This window comes from Eublepharis macularius, chromosome 7 (genome assembly GCF_028583425.1).
Source record: "Eublepharis macularius isolate TG4126 chromosome 7, MPM_Emac_v1.0, whole genome shotgun sequence".
In the NCBI taxonomy this organism is placed as follows: Eukaryota; Metazoa; Chordata; class Lepidosauria; order Squamata; family Eublepharidae; genus Eublepharis; species Eublepharis macularius.
Window position 1 is genome coordinate 1,700,122 of NC_072796.1, and position 16,090 is coordinate 1,716,211.

Consider the following 16,090-nt stretch of genomic DNA (forward strand, 5'->3'; position numbering starts at 1 on the left):
AATGGAGCAACATTGATTTAAAAATACTGCTTTATGTTCCTCCCCCGCCCCCCCCCCGTATCCAAGTGATGATAGTGTCAATAAATTATTCTTCCTTTTTAAAAAAAATTTTTTTTTATTGGTGAGTACATAGTTAATACATACACTCCCCATCATACCTAATTTATTTCAACCCCCACCCTTGCCCTCTCCCCTCCTTATAGACTTCCAACAGCTTTCCAACCCTTAACCTATCTTATTACTTAACTTATCTTCAATTATATTCTTCTAAATCATATATGTATTATATCTCTTACTCTAAGCATATTCCAATTCTCTTATATATACTATATCAAATCCACTAATATATCCATTGTCTACATCACTATTTAAACAGTATATTTTTGATAAAGTCTCCTTAATAGTAATACTAGCTTAGGTTAATTAATAGCTAAATTTCCCCATTAATGGTAAAGTTACTTCTCTCTTCTATTTAAAACATCACAAATTAATAGTTCTCAAACTGCCACAGTCCTCCTTTCACATCCCATTTTTTTTTCTAAATATTGTTTCAATTTCCCCCAATCTGCAATGTATTCTCCTGGATCAAGATCTTTGAGTTTTCTTGTCATTTTGTCCATCTCAGCCATGTACAGCAATTTATAAATCCAATCTTCTGTAGTTGGTATTTCTTGCACTTTCCATTTCTGCGCATATAAAAGTCTTGCTGCTGTAATCATATAAAATAACAATGTTCTGTGCTGCATTGGAACATCTTCCATTCCCAAGTTCAGTAGCAGCAATTCTGGGTTCTTATTTATTTGGGTTTGCAAAACCTCATTAATTGCTTCAATTGTATCTCCCCAGTATTGCTTAGCTACCTCACAAGTCCACCACATGTGGTATAATGATCCTTCATGCTTTTTACATTTCCAGCATCTATCTGACATATTAGTATTTCCTAGCGCAATTTTCTTTGGTGTTAAATACCACCTATACATCATTTTATATACATTCTCTTTAATATTCGTACAAGTTGAAATCTTCAATGTATTTTTCCACAAATGCTCCCAGGCTCCCATTGTTATTTCTTTATGAAAATGTATTGCCCATTTCACCATCTGGACTTTAACTGTTTCATCTTCCGTGTGCCATTTTAGAAGTATTTTATAAATTTTCCCACACAACCAGACCTCTGTTTCCCCAGAAATTTTTGTTTTGCTGTGTGCGCTGGCAGAGGCAAGCACCTTCCCCCTCCCCTCCAAGGGAGCTGGACAAACGTTTCCAAAGCTAATGGTGAGAAGGAGTGGCCATGCTCCCCTGAGTCCCGAATGGCAGGCAGACCATGCAGTTGCCCAGGAAGCATCAGAAAAAAATGCGCTTCCCTCCCTCCCCTCCAGTGGAATTGAACAAACGTTTCCAAAGCTAATGGTGGGAAGGAGGGCAGTGCTCCCCTGAGCCCCATGGAACAAAAATGCACTAATACGCACCATGCACGTTCTCTTGCCTGCCAACAGAGTTAATTGGTATCATGCTAAGGGCTCTGTCTCTCCCCTTAGAATCCAGTTGGTTGGTAGACCTGCCTTAGGGAAAACAAGACACTGCCAGCCCACCGCTGCCTGCCTGCCTGCCTGAGCTGCTGGTGCTGCAAGGGGAAGAACTGAAACGAAGCACACAAACTCGTGGGAGGGGGCTGTTGTAACTGTGTTTCCCAGATCTGGTTCAGCATTCCAGAAGCCACTTTAACAAAATGGAGTTCTGGGTGTATTTCCAGCTCACTGGTTTCATTTTGCACACCCTTATGAGCCAGTGCTCAACTCTCATGGCTCTCATGCACTCAGGGTAATGTTCATCATCATGTTGGGGTCAGGAAGGGATTTTCCTCCAGGCCAGACTGGCTGGGGATCCGGGAGGTCTCTTGCCTTCCTCTGGGCGTAGAGCAGGGGGTCACTGGGAGAGTAGCATTGAAGGGGGTTGGACTAGATGAACCCAGAGGCACTGAGGAATGGGAGATTGCCTGCCATAAGCGGAGGCCTGGCAAGATTCCAGCATCCCCTTCTGATCCCTCCAAGCATTTACAACTTGCCCCCCCCCCAGAGCTCACCTCCCTCTAAATTTCAAATCCCAAAGACGGACAGTCTTTCTAAGTGCTGTTAGGCATATACTTGAATGAACTTGCACTTCAGAAGCAGCTTGGGGGGTAAGTACCGAGTGGTCGTTCACCCAGGTATCTAAATCACATCCTGAGCCCTTAATTTTCCATGAATGTCCATAGTCACTGCGGACCCGGTGTAGTTTTTTTTTTTAAAGTCCAATTTGGTCAAACTGCTCTTTGGCAGTCCCATGGCAAGGGATCCAATGGGATCCAATGTTTGAAGGAGAGGGGAGCCTGATTTAATTGCAACTTCATATCTAATTAGATCTGTTCCACTTCAAAGCGCATTGCAGTGAAACTGAATGGGAGGTTGCCTGGAGTCTGGGCTGTAGGAGAGCTGCCCAGGCACAAGGACCGAACAGGAAGTATTTGCCTGCCGAAGCCTCAGCTCCTGCCGCTGTTACCTGTGGCCAAGGATGGTGCAACGAGGCAGGAGGCCCTGCTAACGAGGCCCGTGAATTGCATCAAAAGGGGTTTCTTGTTCTGTTGAGAGATGGACCAGCATGGTCTATTCTCAGTGGTACTCATCTCATTAACAGGTTTACAGTGCATCATCCTGCACCACTAACTGCTGTGGGAGAGAGGGAGACATTCACTGTCTATATTTTCAGTACGGAGGCATGCATGGTAAAGATACACAGAAGATTTTGAGATGGGGAAGAGCCTTCACTTGCATTCAGTCCACATCTCCCGGGTGTGGAGCTCTAGAAACAAAGAATTCTGCACAGCTGAAAGAGGCACTGGCTGTTCCCACACCCACGGTCATAGCACCGAAAGGCTCCTGTCCACCAGCCCCCCAAGGCCCAGGACTGTTGATTTTGTACTCTGGAGAAGTCCAAGTTAATGGCAGTAATGGAGAAATACACAAACATCCAGGAGGCCCTTTTGAAGATGGAAAAATGGAAAGAAGAAACAGCTTGCATGACTAGTAGAAGGGTGAGATGGAGAACAGTTCAATTTGCTGTGATCAATAATTTCATTTGCAAAATTGAGCTTGCGCCCTGTGAAAAATTAGCTGTCTACCTTCAAACCTAAAAACTGAGGAAGGTGTCAGGGCTTGTCGCTGCCACCGCTGGGCGGGGCACCAGCTGGGCCGGCCCTGACGTCAAAGTGGGAACCAGGGATGCTGCAGGACCCTGCTCTGTGGAAGGAGGGGCGGTATACATCACCCTGACTCCCTCTCAATCCACTCGCTGGCCAGCTCAACCTGGTCTGCTTACCCCCTGCATCTGCCGCCGCCGCCGCCGCCGCCGCCTCTTCCTCCTCCTCCTCCTCCTCCTCCTCCTGCTGCTGGGTCCCTGTTCCCCCTGCCTTGGCCCTTTTCCTCTGTCCTGCTTAGCCCCCTCTCTTCCCCCTGGAGGGTGGGACTGGCTGGTCTCTCCCTGCTCCCTCCAGCCCTCTGAGGCTTTGGCCTTTCGCCCCTTCCCCCTGGAGTGGGCAGGTTCTGGACCTGGTTGCTGGCTGGGGTGGTAGGGCTGCTGCCTCCTGGTTGCCTCCCACTGCTCCCTCCTGGCAAGTCTGGGGGCTGGGACTCAGACCCCGGACAGAAGGTACCTTGAATTATATGCTTTTGCATACTTACAGTCTCTTGTGTCTTCAGAGCCTTCAAAATCCACAAAACATTTAAGCCTAATAAAAAAATATAGAATATTTAATCCAAATTTTGAAGAAAAATCTGAAGATAATAATAAGGAATTCTCAAAGCCATCTTAGTCCAAAAATTATCATGGACTCTGCAAGACAATGGTGGTAATCTAATAATCTCCTTGAGTACTAGAAGAAGCTTTGGCTGACCCTTAACTGAAATCTTGTGCAGTTTCGTCCAGAAGTCTAGCATGGTAATCTTTCCATGCTTTTGCAGAAGGAAACTGTCACTGACGAGTATGTCTTCCTGGCCCACAACAGCAGTGACCATTCTTATCTCTTGGAGTGTCCCTTCTCTTAAAACTGTGGAGAGGCTAAAAAACTGTGTGAACACGTTCGTGTATTAACATCGCTCAAGGAATTTATTCCCATGGTCACAGAAGACAGTTCTTTCAGTTAACAATTGTTTGGTTTGAGCTCTTGTTTGTTCAGGAGTGAGGGTAAGTCATTGTGATCCCCCCAGAGCTCTCTTAGTACTACTGGGCCAGTGGGTGGGGATGAGGGATCCATAATTATTTTTATTATTATTATTATTATTATTATTATTGTTATTATTATTTATAGCTCACCTTTCTCACTGAGGATCAAGGTGGATTACATGGAGCGTGTCAGTACAGTCAATCGCAAAGGCATTTCAATAAACAATGTAACAGGACAAATTTGCAAAGTTCCAGCAGAAATCCAATAGAGAGTTGAAGAAATGCAGAAATAGAGCACGCTCGGCACCAGATTTTTTACTTTTCCAGTTCTTCAGTAATCCCCCCTCCCTTTTGAAATCTGGTTTTGTTTTTATTTTGTTTTGTCTGCATGAAATTATTTCCTGCTGATACCCTAGTTTTAATAGTTATTATACCGACTGCTGTTTTAATATTTCGTGCTGCTTCTACCTCATTATACTGTTTCTAGCTGCTAAAGCTTTATTTTCTACTGTTTTAGAGTTGGGAAGTAGAATTTTAAGTGTAGTTATAATATTTTAATTGTTTTAATGGTTTCTTAGCTGCTTCAAGAACCTGCCTCTGGTTGAGGAGCAGGATATACATTTTCAAAATGAAATAAATAGTAAAACTGCTCCTTTCTACCCAGTGATGTGAAAATATGTAAATGTTTGGATCTTTTAGGTTTCCTTCGTGTTTTGGAAGTCTATATCTTAATCCTGCCTATTTTCTTTTAAGTGCATGCCTATTTTACAACTGTTTTTACATTTCTTTGATTTTATGTCTACTTTTATGACATACCTTGGCGGGGGGAGGTTGCCTGCTTTTTGTATAAAACATAGTATCAGTAAATGAGTGATTGGTTACCTGTTACTTTTTTGCATTGTTTTCTAATTTCTCCCTTTGCATTTTTACAGTTGTGACATCAGTTTATTTATTCTGTGCCTTAAATAATCAGGATGGAGCCCCGTGGCACAGAGTGGTAAGCTGCAGTATTGCAGCCCAAGCTCTGCTCATGACCTGAGTTCGATCCTGGCGGAAGCCGGGTTCAAGTAGCTAGCTCAAGGTTGACTCAGGGCCAAGCTAGAAGTGATGAATTACACATGAATGGCAAGTGAACAGACTCACGTGTATTCCTCCCTGTTCACTTGCGCTCCACTTGCACTCCACTCGATCACATAGTAATTCACCACTTCTAGCTTGGCCCTCAGCCTTCCAACCTGCCCAGGTCAGTAAAATGAGTACCCAGTTTCCTGGGGGTAAACTGTAGATGACTGGGGAAGGCAATGGCAAACCACCCCGTAACAAAAAGTCTGCCAAGAAAACGTTGTGATGCGATGTCCTCCCATGGGTCAGTAATGACTCGGTGCTTGCACAGGGGACTACCTTTGCCTTTTACCTTCAAGGGAGGGTCCTGTTGTCATTGGTGGCATCATTGTTGACATCACAGTACCCCCCCCCCTTTTGAACCTTTTGCATATGTATATGTTTTATTAATATAAGGGCTGATTTTTAAAAAGAAGATCAAAAATGAGCATAAAGGAAAGTGTTTGCAAGGAGAAGCCTAAAAGAGGAGTGGCTCTGCCACCTGTAAATAAGTTCTCCCCCCATGGTCCAAACTAGAGATCCCAAACTGGGCTAGGTAGAAGAGGTCGGCACCGGCAGGGCAAACCAAACTCTGTTAGGATGAAGCCAGGAGCGACAGTGGCTATGTGCCTTTTCAAACCCTACTGCCTTTTCTGGCACCAGAAGTGGCTACCCCCCCCCCCCCGGCTTTGCATTTTTTTAAAAAAAAATCATCATTTTCATAATAAGATGTGAGTCCAGTGGCACTTTAGAGACCAACGAGATGTTTAGAGTATGAGCTTTCGGAAGTCAGAGATCCTTTTTTTCAGATCTTACGGAAGGGAACGCTGACGCTTGACTCAAATCCTGCTGTTCTACTGCAGACCCACACAGCTGCCTGCCTAAAACTATCATCACTTTCATAGTGTTATATCGACCTGCCCCTGTAACAATGCATGCAACAGATTCTCTGAACCCCCAGCTTTCATTTTAAACAAAGAGTAAATCTCCAGCCCTTTCCCTTGCAAAGATAGAAAGAAAGAGGCATATCTCTGCAATGGAATGGGCTGGAGACTTACTTTTCAGAAAGAAAGAAAGAAAGAAAGAAAGAAAGAAAGAAAGAAAGAAAGAAAGAAAGAAAGAAAGAAAGAAAGAAAGAAAGAAAGAAAGAAAGAAAGAAAGAAAGAAAGAAAGAAAGAAAGAAAGGTGAGAATCCAGAGAATCTGCTGCATGTATTGTTACAACAGAAGGTCAATATAACACTATAAAAATAACAATTTGAAAAAAAGGTAGAAAACAAAACCAGGAGGAAGGCAGAAAAAAGGGGGGGGGGAGTGGTTCCACAATGATGACCGTCCAATAATTTAAAAGTGGATTGGAAGTGGATGGGAGTGGGTGGGACAAATGAAACTGAAAGAGACATTATTCACGAGGGGGGGGGAAGTCAACTCAAAAGTGGCTTTCTGAAAAAGACTGGGGTGAAAGAGGTCTCAAAAGAAAATGGGGGTGGGGAGAGGGGACACCAAAAACCCAAAGCAAAAACTAAAGGCAAAAAACGTGTGGAAATCAGGGGTTAAGTCAAATCAGCGGGGCCAGAAACAGTGGGGGGAAATGTGCGCGGAAACCCCTAAACATACTTTGGCCCATTTCAGCCCAATTGTGCACCCTCTGTTTTTGCAGCCGATCAAGGTAACGTGCACAGAGAGACGCCGCCCTGACCTCTCTCTGCATCAATGCGACAACGCCCGCATTTGGCCAGCCAGTCCTCCTGTGGTCTCTCGCTCTTCCCTGTCATTTGGGCTTTCTATATTTTCTTGTCTTCTGGCCCTGCAGACATCCTGCCAATTATACAGACGGCTGATGAAATATGATTACATTTTTTTCTTCATTAAACATGATATAGACTCGTAATTCACATGCATCAAACTGTTTTATTCTTTTTTTCTGTTTGCTTTGGAGTTATTCCATTGGAGTGACACTGTTGGGCTTAGCTCTGCCATCTCGGTTTTGCCGAGCCAGTCAGCCTCCAATACTCTGCAATTTTAATGATCTAATCCAACAGCCAGCACACTTTAATTTAAACTTTTATTAACAACTGCTTTCTCCCTTCAAAGTATATTAGAATTTGTTAATAGAACTAGAGATTATAAATGCCCCATTTCAAACTTGCTTGCCGAGTTCTGCACCCTTCCTCTTTCAAATCTGCAGCAATCCTATTAACTCTTCTTTATGTTTTTATAGGACATTCTGATTGCAGAGGCTTTTATTTTGTATACTTCGCTTATAAGATAGTCTTCTCTGAATCAAAGCTTTTGGAAGAATATAGTTTTATAACAGATAAGGTATTTCAGATTCATTATCCTTCACAATAGGGATTAAAAATTCTGTTCCTTTGAACAGATGTAAATTTCAGAGCTTGGTACGCTGGTGAAAAAGAAAATTTACCAACAGCTCTACCCCAAAGGGATCCATTGTCCACAGTGATCACCTCATTCTGTCTTATACCAGTGATCTAAATCATGGAGAGGAGATTATATTTAAAAGCACAAGTTTTGTGAGACTATACACAAGTCAGAGAAACACAATCTCTTTGTAAAGTGTAACATGGTTCTAGCACCATAGATAGGCAAGGGACATGCTTACTTGAAAAAGAGCATAAAAACATGTATCAAAAACTGGAATTTATGTCAAGGAGAAAGAAGCCTTCCCCCTAAGTTAACAGAACCAGAAATACTGAGCCAACAGCACTGGAGACTTTTCATGGCTCAAGGTGACACTTTTGAATGTGCTTTTGCAAGTGGCAGATTCTTCTCTACGAGGGGGAGGGACTGGTCCTTCTCTTCCTGACTTAGAGCCAAGCTACAAGTGATGCCTTACACAGGTTGGACACTTGTCAGCGTCCCTCAAGTTTTGATGGGAAATGTAGGCGTCCTGGTTTTACAGCTTGGCTCTCCATTACAGCTGCAAGATCAGGATGCCTACATTTCCCATCAAAACTTGAGGGAAGCTGACAAGTGTCCAACCTGTGTCAGGCGTCACTTGTAGCTTGGCTCTTAGGTTTCAGGGGGGCTCAGGAATGGGTTAGCCTCAGCCCATTTTGGAGGGAATCCTGACTCAGAGCAAGGATCTGTGAGAACTCCTCACAGATCCGTGTCCGTTACTATAACCTTTCTACCACAGCTGATGGGATCCAGCTGATAGGAGCAGGATCCAACCTGCTCCTTTACCTCACAGAGACCCTATTTATAAAACCGGTAGACGGAAAGTTAGATTTGATGGGCCCTTTATTTATTTCACTAAAAACAAGTTTCCTTCCCCAAATCCTAACTAAAAGCCAAAATAAAAAGCCTGTTATCCACAGCCACCCTGTCTGAGGGGAGAAGTACCTCTTTTCCCTCCTTAAACTTGAGGCGGGTAAAATACAAACATTCCCTCCATCAGGCGTGATCTCATATACAGCCTCCGGGTTGCACCTAATACATCAGTTGCATCAAGACAGAATGCACAAGCAGCATCCTCAATACAGCAATGGTACTCTAAGACTATTTTGTTATTGAAAAAATTGCGGATGGCCTCCAGCAATCAGTTATCTGTCCCAAATCAACAGGTTTCCTAGCAAAATGGACACCTTTCCTCAAATATATTACCCAAAAAGATGCATCAGCTCCAAACTCAGTTTATCAATCTTAATTTCATAAACTCTGTATAAATCAAATGATAAAGTGTACGATGTCAAATCTAAAATCAACAAAAAGTTTTTTTAAAAATACAGAAATCTATATTACTCCCTTGCATTCTACATTTCAAAGCCGGTATTACTAAAACTAGACTTTCTTGTTTCTATTAAGTAAAACTCAAGTGTAAATAGTTATGTTTATTGTATTATCAACCTTGTATGTTAATAAAAAAAAACTTAAAGCTGAAAGTCTTTTTATTTGCCCATAGATCTAATATGCACATGAAAGATAGTGCCAAGTAAATCCAAATTCAAAATCTGTTTTTAAAATGTACCTAACTGAAAAATGTCACAGAATATAGATGAGTTGGGTGGAATGATTCTGTTTCATTTCTGGTAGTGACTTAGCACTCCATCTTTGGTGTGAACGCTTCTCACCTGGCTAAAGGAGGTAAATACTTTAATTTTTTTTTTCAGTATACTGGTGTTTCATTAATTTATATTGTTTTTGTCAGGGGTCATTTCGTAGAAAAAGAGCTGGAGGAACTCATTAGCATAACTCATCAGCACAACTCATTAGCATATGCCATGCCCCTTGACAGCACCAGAAGTGTGTCATTAGCATAACTGATTTGCATATGCCACACCCCCTGACATCACCTATCCTGGCTGTTTTGGACCCAATCTTGACCATTCAGGGCTGAAATTGGGCCCAAAATGGCAAAAAGGGGCTGAAAATGGCCGAAAAGGGGCCCAAAATGGGCATGATTGGGCCGCTGCGGAGTGGGAGAGTGATCCACCACCCATCAGAGGCCCAATCAGAGGCCCAATCCGGGCCATTTTGGCCCCAGTCCAGGCTGAGACGGGCCCAAAATGGCCGAGAATCAGGTGGGTGGAGCCACCTGACATGTGACCTCTTTGGGGAACTACAGGAACTGTGTTCCTGTGCGTTCCCCCTTGAAATGAGCCCTGGTTTTTGTAGTTATATTTAATTCACTTTTTCTGTTCCAACCTCTCTGGTTACCCTCCTTTTGCAGGGCTGTGTTTTTTTTCTTCCCCTTTTTTGTTTTCCTTACCAGCTCTGCCAGTGAACTTTGCTCTATTATAAGTGGGAAGAATAGTTTCTGGAAATATTCTCATTCCACAATATAGCAAACTTCTAAGTTGCTTCTGGAAAGGGAATTCAGTACTATAAATCCTTCTTAATTGTGAAAACTGGACAAAACAGTAAAATTGCATCTAAAATTTCTAGGGGGAAAATAATGAAGAATAAAGTTCCAATTTGTTGATTTAGCATAGTTATCCGCTCTTAATTTGTCATTCTCATGGAACACTGTGGTATCTAGAGATGATACAGAAGAAATACTACAACAAGAACTTCAAACAAAAATAAATTTGAAAAGATAAATTGCTCATCTTTTCCAAAACATCTGACAGTTCTAATAAAAACTGAGTTGGGAAGCATAGACTACGTCTCTGTTGTAAGGCATCCACGTGCACTGCCCTTAAATCCTCGTTAGGAAGACTAATATGCAAAGATGCTACATCCTTTATACTACTAGCAACATTGAGGCTCATCCATATGATCAGAATACGATTGAGGTGATGTTGGAGTTATAATCTCAAAATATTATTGTCTAATGGTATAATCCTGGCAAATGTAGTGGCATACTTAACAACAGCAACAACAACAACCATGTGCTGCCCTTCTGGACAGATTAGTATCCCCAGTCGGAGGCATGAACAAAGTCAGTGTTATTATTATCCCCGCAATACACCTGGGTAGCTGGGCTGAGAGGAGTGGCCCACACAAGGCCACCTGCAGAGTTCATGACAAGAGTGGGAGTGAATCTATAAGCCGAGAGGCACTACGGGGGAACAAAACCTACAACCACAAACAAACAGTTCCCCTCTAAGTATCGTCGAAGGCTTTCACGGCCGGAGAACGATGGTTGTTGTGGGTTTTCCGGGCTGTATTGCCGTGGTCTTGGCATTGTAGTTCCTGACGTTTCGCCAGCAGCTGTGGCTAGCATCTTCAGAGGTGTAGCACCAAAAGACAGAGATCTCTCAGTGTCACAGTGTGGAGAAGATGTTGGCAGGTCATTTATATCTACTCAGGAGGGGTGGGGTTGAGCTGAGTCATCCTGTAAGAGTTTCCCAGGGTGTGGAATGCTAATGGCGGGAGGCTTCACTGTATCCTGAGGAGGTTCTTTTGCATATGGATTGGTGCTTGATGTGCTAATCTTCTCTGCAGGGCTATTGACGGGTATAGAGTGTTTTGTTAGCCTGGTGTTTTTCAGAACTGGAAACCATGCTCTGTTCATTCTTAAGGTTTCTTCTTTCCTGTTGAAGTTTTCCTTATGCTTGTGAATTTCAATGGCTTCCCTGTGCAGTCTGACAAAGTAGTTGGAAGTGTTGTCCAGTATTTTGGTGTCCTGGAATAAGATACTGTGCCCTGTTTGAGTTAGGCTATGTTCAGCCACTGCTGATTTTTCAGGTTGTCCAAGTCTGCAGTGTCTTTCATGTTCTTTTATTCTTGTCTGGATGCTACGCTTTGTGGTCCCGATGTAAACTTGTCCACAGCTGCAGGTTATACGGTATATTCCTGCAGAGGTGAGGGGGTCTCTACGGTCTTTTGCTGATTGTAGCATCTGTTGTATTTTTCGGGTGGGTCTGAATACTGCTTGAAGGTTATGCTTTTTCATAAGCTTTCCCATCTGATCAGTAATTCCTTTGATATATGGCAAAAACACTTTTCCTGTAGGAGACTGTTTTTCATTGGTTGTTTGATTCATCCTGGGTTTGATTGCTCTTCGGATTTCATTTCTGGAGTAGCCATTTGCCTGAAGTGCGTGGTTTAGATGATTAATTTCCTCATTGAGAAAGTGCGGCTCACATATCCGTCTTGCACGATCCACTAATGTTTTCATTATGCCTCTTTTCTGTCGGGGGTGGTGATTGGAGTTTTTGTGTAGGTACCGATCAGTGTGAGTTGGTTTCCTGTAGACCTTGTGACCTAACTGAAAGTTTGCTTTGCGGATGACCAAGGTATCCAGAAATGGGAGTTTTCCCTCGATTTCTTTCTCCATTGTAAATTGTATGTTCAGGTGGATGTTGTTGAGATGATTCAAAAACCCCATCAATTCTTCCTCCCCATGGCTCCAAATGATAAATGTATCATTCACAAACTGGAACCATGCACTAGGTTTGTGGGGTGCTGATTCTAGAGCTGTTTTTTTCAAATTAGCTAGAATTAGCTAGACATCTGGCCGATCTCCTGCAGGACCACATCGGGAAAACCTCGTCTTACATCAAAGATTCAGCAGATTTCATCAACAAAATCAGTTCTCTGAAACTCAATCCACAAGACATACTTGTCAGTTTTGATGTTGTATCCCTGTTTACCAAGGTTCCAGTAAAAGACACTATTGCACTTATTAATCAGATTTTCCCAGAGGATGTAACAGCCTTATTCCATCATTGTCTGACAACCAGTTACTTCCAATGGGATAACGAATTCTATGAACAGATGGATGGGGTGGCCATGGGGAGCCCTCTCAGCCCAGTTATAGTGAACTTCTACATGGAACATTTTGAAAAAACAGCTCTAGAATCAGCACCCCACAAACCTAGTGCATGGTTCCGGTTTGTGGATGATACATTTATCATTTGGAGCCATGGGGAGGAAGAATTGGGTACAAAAGATGTAGCCCGGACGAGAATGAAACCTACCTTTTAAGGTGCAACTGAGCCATGATCTCGTAGCACACGTAGTTACTGTGCAGCCACAAAACTGCTCAGTGCGGCATTCAAGTTGGGCCCCAAACAACAGCTTGGAGGTGAAGTGATGAAGAGCGTTGACTCCTGGGAAAGCAAGGCGCTCAGTCAAGGTAAATTCACCTGGTGGCATTCATATAATGTGCCTAGTATCTCTAATGCAGACCAGAAGTATCAGCTCAGAAGCAGCGTAGTTCCCCACCCCCACCCCACTGCTCCTTTCCCACCCCAAGTACGCACCAGCCAATGACGGGGGATTCAGAGGGGAAAGGGGAGGCCAGAAAGAGCTTGCCCTTGTGCTCCTCTGCAGAAATCCTCTGATTCCTTCCATGCCAGGAAAGAGCCCCACAGGTCTCTTCCAGAGCGCCAGCAGAGGTTATCTAGGCATGAACATGTTCACCTACAATTCAAAAACAAATATTCCTGGTCAGGGCTTTTTTCCTGGGAAAAGAGGTGGTGGAACTCAGTGGGTTGCCCTCAGAGAAAATAGTCACATGGCTGGTGGCCCCGCCCCCTGATCTCCAGACAGAGGGGAGTTTAGATCGCCCTCCGCGCCGCCAAGCAGCGCGGAGGGCAATCTGAACTCCCCTCTGTCTGGAGATCAGGGGGCGGGGCCACCAGCCATGTGACTATCTTCAAGAGGTTCCAGAACTCTGTTCTACCGCGTTCCAGCTGAAAAAAAATGCCCTGTTCTTGGAGATGAGAAGTTATGAGAAGAATCCACACAGAGCAGAAAACATCGATATGTGCCTTGGCTGTGCACGTGTGCCCTCAGAGTTCAGATACCCAAGGATGGATTTTAGCATCTACATAAACAGTTGTCAGATACCCTCCCCATCTAATGTGGATTCTTCCGTGTGAAAGCACATCAAAGAATCCACACACTCAGCATATAGCTAACTGAACAGTAAGCCCAGTGGCACAAAAGAGGGTCATTTAAAAACAACCGTTCTATTGTTAACATAAAGTAGACAATTTGTTTCAGATCAGCAATAACAAATCTGAGAAACAAATCTCCTCCTGACCAGATAATCCAGATAAAGGGAAGAAAAAGAAGAAGCTGAATGGTTGAGATTTGTGGAGCCACAAGACTGTCCCACTTTATTTCCAGCACTGTTTGAAAGCTGTGCTGGGCATGTTATATATGCATTTTCGGTATATGTGACATCATGCAGTGACTAAAAAGATATCCTCCAGAAAGACTTCATTTGAACTGAGATTTTACAACTGCAAAGAACTAACATGAGATTTCTACTTGTTTGTGAATTTCTGCAATCTAAACCCTATTTCATTGTTTGTGGGATGTCCCAGCCATTGAACATATTGACTCTCACTGTGTAATTCACCTGGAGTCTCAGAACTAAACCACACAAGACAAATTACATGAGGATGCTCAAGTGAAGGGAGACGCAATGTTAGCTGGGAAGCGTAGTTTGAATTTCACCTCTCTCTACAGAGCCAGCTAGATCGCTCCTCAGAGGGTTTGTTAATGTCACCTCTCTACAGAGCCGGCAAAGGTCGCTCTTCAGAGGGTTTATTAATGTCCTCTGTCAAGGATCTGTCAATTGCTAACAACCCTCTGAGGAGCGATCTAGCTGGTTCTATAGAGAGAGGTGAAATTCAAACTACGCTTCCCAGATAACATTGCATCTCCCTTCAATTGTGCATTCTTGTGTAATTTGTCTCATATGGGCCATTTCCACACTACTCACCTTCATCCGGAGCGCTGCGGAATGTCGTGAAAAAAACACAGAAGATAGTGTCTTCTTGCGTGACTTTTGCGCCATGTTGTGCAAAACTCGCGCAAGAAGACGCTATCTTCCGTGGTTTTTTTGCGACGTTCCGCAGTGTTCCGGATGAAGGTGAGTCGTGTGGAAATGGCCATGGTTTAGCTCTCAGTGAGAAAGGTGGAATATAAATATGGTGGTGGAGAGTGCCCTCAAGTCATAGCTGACTTATGGCAACCCCTGGTGGGGTTTTCATGACAAGAGACTAACAATGGTTTGCCATTGCCTGCCTCTGCAACCCTGGTCTTCATTGGAGGTCTCACATCTGATTAGTAACCAAGCCAACCCTGCTTAGCTTCTGAGATCTGACGAGATCAGGCTCGCCTGGGCTATCCAGGTCAGGGCAGACTACAAATAACAAACAAACAAACATGCCAACATGGGATTAACAGTATGGCAGGGGAGCAAATGGACACCATTTTCATATCATCTACAGTGTAGTAATGAAAACTGAGGTGAAGTGAACTTGGTGACGTGAACTGTGTCTCTTCTTCCTCTCCCATGATGGTAATGCCTCAGGACTGCCCTGGTTGGGAACTGGAACAGAATTAATTATCACCTGCATTTTCTCCAGAGTAGCCAGATCTGAAATGCACAAGCACACGCCCAAAAGACCAAGAAGAGAGTAAGACAAACTCACTTCTAAGCTAAAGGAAAGCAAGTAATTCAACCCACCCTTTCTCAATAAACCAGCAAGGCATTATGTTAATGAAGCTTCTCAAAACAACATCAGCCTGAGTTTTGCACTGAATTATAGGATTATTGCTGGTCGGTGTGGAATCTGAAAATATTTTCCTTTTTATTTTAATTTATGTATTGCTTTGTTTATACTCTACCTTTCTCACAGAGGTTTATTCTCCACCTTTCTTACAGTGGTTCAGAATGGACTACAAAAATTAAATGCCAACAATAAATACAATAAATCCCATTGATAAACTTTCAACAGATGTTTAAAACTGCAATACAGTCTTCATAGAAATGCTCTCCTGAAAATGAATGTGGGTGCCTTCGCGACCTCGTCCAGCCTGTTATTCCATCAGTTAGGGGCCACAACAGAAAATGCTGCGACAGAGGGAGTCCCTGGTCTTGCTTGTTTGTAGGGAAGCATTTCAGAGGCTTTGTTCAGATGACTGATGCTCTATCCGTGGAGCATATTGGAAGCGGTGGCCATGCAGATATTTGCATCACGGGCCATGAGATATTTATAGGTATCAGCCCCTTGAATTGGACCCAGAAACTAATTGGTAGCCAGTGGAGTGACTGTAAAATGAATGCACTATGCTTATTCTGCCTGGCACTTGTGTTGCAGCCATCCGAAGTTTCCAAGTTGTCTTCTAGGACAGTTCCATGTAGATAATGTTAACTTCAAGGGCACTGTGCTAGGTAGGCCCGTCAAGGTAGGGAGACATCCTCTGTGCCAAACTGAGAAGGAAGGAAGATTTTTTGCTGCTGAATTAACCTGGACACATGAAGTTGCCTCATACTGAATCAGACCATTGGTCCGCCAAGGTAAGGATGTAGGCAGCTTGGCAGAATGTTGGACAAGTGACAGTTGAAAAGTCCTTTGGACAGC

General features: G+C 43.4%; 1 long non-coding RNA gene across 1 annotated transcript in view; it reads right to left on the reverse strand.

Moving 5' to 3' along the window:
* Positions 1–537: 537 nt before the first annotated feature.
* The window catches only part of LOC129334053 (uncharacterized), a 95,556-nt gene continuing 80,003 nt past the window's right edge, over positions 538–16,090 (reverse strand). The window contains exons 2-3 of the long non-coding RNA XR_008597467.1: positions 3,717–3,763; positions 538–709 (exon numbers count right to left, since the gene is read on the reverse strand). This is a non-coding gene — a long non-coding RNA (uncharacterized LOC129334053). The remainder of the gene's footprint in view (positions 710–3,716; positions 3,764–16,090) is intronic.